Below are 4,848 nucleotides of genomic sequence, written 5' to 3' on the forward strand. Positions count from 1 at the left end.
CCCTCTTTCCCTCTCTCCTTCTCTCTCCCTTTCCCCCTTCCTCCTTCCCTTCCACTCTCTCTAAAACTCAATGCAGAAAATATCCTCAGGTGAGGATTAACAACAACAACAACAAAGCTTTAAAAAATCAACACTCATTCAAGTCAGCACTCCAGGACAGAGCATGGTGGGGTGTGACGGCCAGGCAGTGGACTTTGACATAAGTATCCAGTTCAGATTCCCGCTCTCGGGGAAAGTCCCTTCACCTCTGGGAGCCTCAGGAGGCGTGAACACCGAGGCCCTCAATGTGGAACCCAGTCATTCCATTGTTATCCGGGACCAGGACTCAGGTCCTGGATAAGCGAGGTAAATGGGGCACTCATCAGGGTGCAAAATCCACGAGGGTGCCAAGATCCATAACATTGTCATCTAAAACTAAAACACCAGATCAGTGAATTACAGCCCTGCCAGTCAGCCGCCTATTTTTACAAATAAAGTTTTATTGGAACCAGGGTCTAGATCAGGGTGAGCTGAGTGAGACAGGATCATGCAAGTTCTGGGTTAGATCCTGTTATTTAAAAGGTTGGCATTTTGTTCATCATGGATTTTTTTTGTATTAATTTTGATTTTTAGGTATATTGCAGGAAAATCGTTTATCTTACTGATCGACTTTCTTTTTTTTTAATGCCCCCTTAAGTTTTACACCTGAGCTGATTGTCTCGCTCACTAGGCCTTATGCACCTCACCCTAGTGCCTGGCCTGTTACTCTCTGCCTACAGGACCTGGCCAGGACCCCAGGGTAAAGGAGCAGAGGTTGGAGTTTGCCCCCCACCACACACACACAGCACTGGGTGGGCTCTGTACCCGGGTCTGGCCTAGCTTTTCTGGGGGTCCATTGATCAGAGTAGAACGCAGTCCCTACAATGGCCTTCAAGCTCCTCGGGCTGGGCTCTGCCTGCCTCGGCCTTTACCTCCCTCCCTCATTTCCTCCCAGCCCTGCTGCTTCCTGCGTTTGTTTTTTTCCATTTGCCTCAGTTGCTTGCCACAGGGCCTTTGCACTGGCTCTTCCCCTGCCCAACATGTGCTTCCCCTAGATATTCCTGTGGCCCCTCCTCCTTTCCTTATGTCCTCTGTTTATGTCACCTCCTCGGAGAGGCCATCCCAGACCCCTCACTCTCTGTCCCTTCACACCACTGGGTTACTCTCCATAGGCCTCATCCCCACATTTCCTATTACCTGTTCATTGGTGGGCGGAAAGCTCCAGGAGAGGAGGGACTTTGCCTTACCTGCTGGTGCATCCCCTAGAATTGTGTCTGCCACAAGGAGCTCAGTAAGTATTTCCAGTGTCACATATGGGGGAACGAGGGGCCAGAGAGGGGAAGGGGCTAATGCATGGCACCATCCTACTGAATCCTGGGTTTCCAACACCCCCCACCCCCAGTGCTCTTACCATCCCCCTCCCCCAAGCCCTCTAGGCCAGTGGTCGGTAAACTCACTAGTCAACAGAGCCAAATATCAACAGTACAACGATTGAAATTTCTTTTGAGAGCCAAATTTTTTAAACTTAAACTATATGGGTAGGTACATTGTTATTAACTTAATTAGGGTACTCCTAAGGCTTAGGAAGAGCCACACTCAAGGGGCCAAAGAGCTGCATGTGGCTCTCGAGCCGCAGTTTGCCGACCACGGTTCTAGGCACCAAGGGTGACGGTGAGCCTGCACGGTCCTCCTGTACAGTCCCTTCCACACAGCGCGCTCCGCAGACTGGCCCTGCTCCAGCCCCTGGCGTCCTCCCTGCCCCGGCGTCCAGCAGGCATGTCCAGCTCTTCCTGGCTTCCTGTCTCTGGCATGGGGCCAGTCGGCCGGGCTGGGTTCTGCAGCTGGACCACAGCTGTGGTCTCCGCCTTATCCTGGAGAATGTCCGACAGCACGCTGTGGAGCAACCTTCCTGCAGAGGGCTGTATAGAAGGGTGTGTGTGTGTGTGTGTGTGTGTGTGTGTGTGTGTGCAGTTGGGGGCGGCTGCTGGGTAGGGACTGAGAACCTCCAACTCCCTCACGACTCCCTCCCTGACAGGCACTAATCCCCCCTTCCTGAAGGAGAGACATGATGGGGTGAGGGGAGCTCTGAGCCCGGGCCTGAGCCTATCCCTCTCTCCTACCCCTGGAGATGGGGGATGACTGTGTTGGGTCGCATTTGGTAACTGGAGTTGGATATGCTCCCTATGCCAGCCCTTTGCTAGATATTTCTAGATTTGTTGCTTCCTTTACTGCCCACACAGTTATTATCCCCATTTTACAGATGAGGAAACTGAGGCACAGTGAGGTGAAGTGACTTGCCCGGGGCCATACAACTAATAGTGGGTGCCCTGGGACTTGTACCACATCTTCCGAGGCCAAGTGCAGTATCCAACCCCCCACACAGCCTTCCGCAGGTACAGAGAACTGTGCTGTTCTTCTTCATGTGTCCCCCACCTCCAAGCTGGCTGCCGAAGATGGAGGCATGGCCCTCTGCACCCCTCCTCTGTCTCCCTGGTAATTGGGGTACCAGGAGCTTGGCAGAGGACAGTGGAAAGAGTGGGGCTTGGTTTGGTGTCCTGGTAAGCCAATTTGCATCCTGGCTCAGTCACTTCCACCTAACGGTGTGATTCCGGGCAAGTCCTTTGAACACTCTTTGCTCAGTTCTGTGTAAACCTGGGAGGATAGTTCCCACGTCTCTGTTGGGGTACAACTGAGTGAGAACCCGGTACAACATCAGGGGCTCGCTGGCCCGGCGCTTCCCGCCCGCCTGCTCACCCAGAAGCCAGTGAGCATCAGAGGGTGTGTCTGTTACTGCGAATCTGATGTACAAACCCTTAGCCCAGTGATGGCGAACCTTTTGAGCTCGGCGTGTCAGCATTTTGAAAAACCCTAACTTAACTCTGGTGCCGGGTCACATGTAGTAATTTTTTGATATTTGCAACCATAGTAAAACAAAGACTTATATTTTTTGATATTTATTTTATATATTTAAATGCCATTTAACAAAGAAAAATCAACCAAAAAAATGAGTTCGCGTGTCACCTCTGACACGCGTGTCATAGGTTCGCCATCACTGCCTTAGCCAGTGCTAGCTATGCAGCAGGAGCAGTTCACAGCCCTTCCTATGAATTAACCCAGTGGTCGGCAAACTCATTAGTCAACAGAGCCAAATATCAACAGTACAACGATTGAAATTTCTTTTGAGAGCCAAATTTTTTAAACTTAAACTATATAGGTAGGTACATTGTTATTAACTTAATTAGGGTACTCCTAAGACTTAGGAAGAGCCACACTCAAGGAGCCAAAGAGCCGCATATGGCTCGAGAGCTGCAGTTTGCCGACCACGGAATTAAACAGTTTAATATTTGTAATATTAAAAATATTTGCAATACTAAATACCCACATTTCCCTGATTTCACAGAGGAGGAAACCGAAGCACAGAGAGGTCAGGCAACTTGCCCAAGCTCCACAGCCCTCCGCTGGCTTCCCTGCAGCACCTTCTTGCCTGGTGGGAGGGAGGGGCTCAGGTGCTCACTGATCCTCCACCCCAGGGTATCTCTTCCCCTTCTTCCCCCACATAGGTTAATGAAATCTGAGCTATTAATCACATATAAATGTCCTCATGCTTATCTTTCGGCGGGGGGGGGGGGGGGACAATTCGATCCATAACACTCCCTATTCCTCCCTCACTGCAGACTCTGCTAACCTCTAATCAACATTCTATTTCTGAATTTGCTTACTCTAGATCAGCGGTTCTCAACCTGTGGGTCGCGACCCCTTTGGGGGTCAAACGACCCTTTCACAGGGGTCGCCTAAGACCATCGGAAAACACATATATAATTACATATTGTTTTTGTGATTAATCACTATGCTTTAATTATGTTCAATTTGTAACAATGAAATTGGGGGTCACTACAACATGAGGAACTGTATTAAAGGGTCGTGGCATTAGAAAGGTTGAGAACCACTGTTCTAGATATTCATGTACTGTAAGTGGAATACAGCATTTGTCCTTTTGTGTCTGGCTTATTTCACTCTGCATAATGTTTTCAAGGTTCATACATGTTGTAGCATGAATTGGAACTTCATTCCTTTTTAATCCTCACCTGGAGATATGTTTTTATTGATTTTAGAGAAAGAGGAAGGGAGAGAGAGAGAGAGAAACATCAATCAGTTGCCCCCTGTACGTGCCCTGACCTGGGGATCGAACCCACCACCCTCTGTTGTATGGGTCAACAACTGAGCCATACCAGCCAAGGCCAACTTCATTTCTTTTATGGTTGAACTAGAGGCTTGATGCACAGATGCGTGCACTGGTGGTGTCCCTCAGCCTGGCCTGTGGGGATTGGGCCGAAACTGGCTCTCTGACATCCCTTGAGGGGTCCTGGATTGGGAGAGGGTCGGCCAGTTGGTCAGTCGCTTAGGCTTTTATATATAACTAGAGGCCCGGTGCACAATAATTTGTGCACTTGGGGGGGAGGGGGGACCCTTCAGCCCGGCCTGTGCCCTCTTGCAGTCTGGGACCCCTCAGGGGATGACCACCTGCTGGCTTAGGCCCACTCCCTGGGGGAGTGGGCCTAAGATGGCAATCAGACATCCCTCTGGCAGCCCGGCAGCCCTCGGGGGATGTCCACTTGCCAGTGGGGAGCAGACCTAAACTGCAGTCGGACATCCTTAGCGCTGCTGAGGAGGCAGGAGAGGCTCCCACCACCACTACTGTACTGGCAGCCATCAGCCTGGCTTGTGGCTGAGCAGAGCTCCTCCCATGTGAGAGCGCCCTGACCACCAGAGGGCAGCTCCTGCATTGAGCGTCTGCCCCCTGGTGGTCAGTGTGTGTCATAGTGACCAGTC

Source organism: Myotis brandtii, unplaced genomic scaffold (assembly GCF_000412655.1).
Source record: "Myotis brandtii unplaced genomic scaffold, ASM41265v1 scaffold929, whole genome shotgun sequence".
NCBI lineage: Eukaryota > Metazoa > Chordata > Mammalia > Chiroptera > Vespertilionidae > Myotis > Myotis brandtii.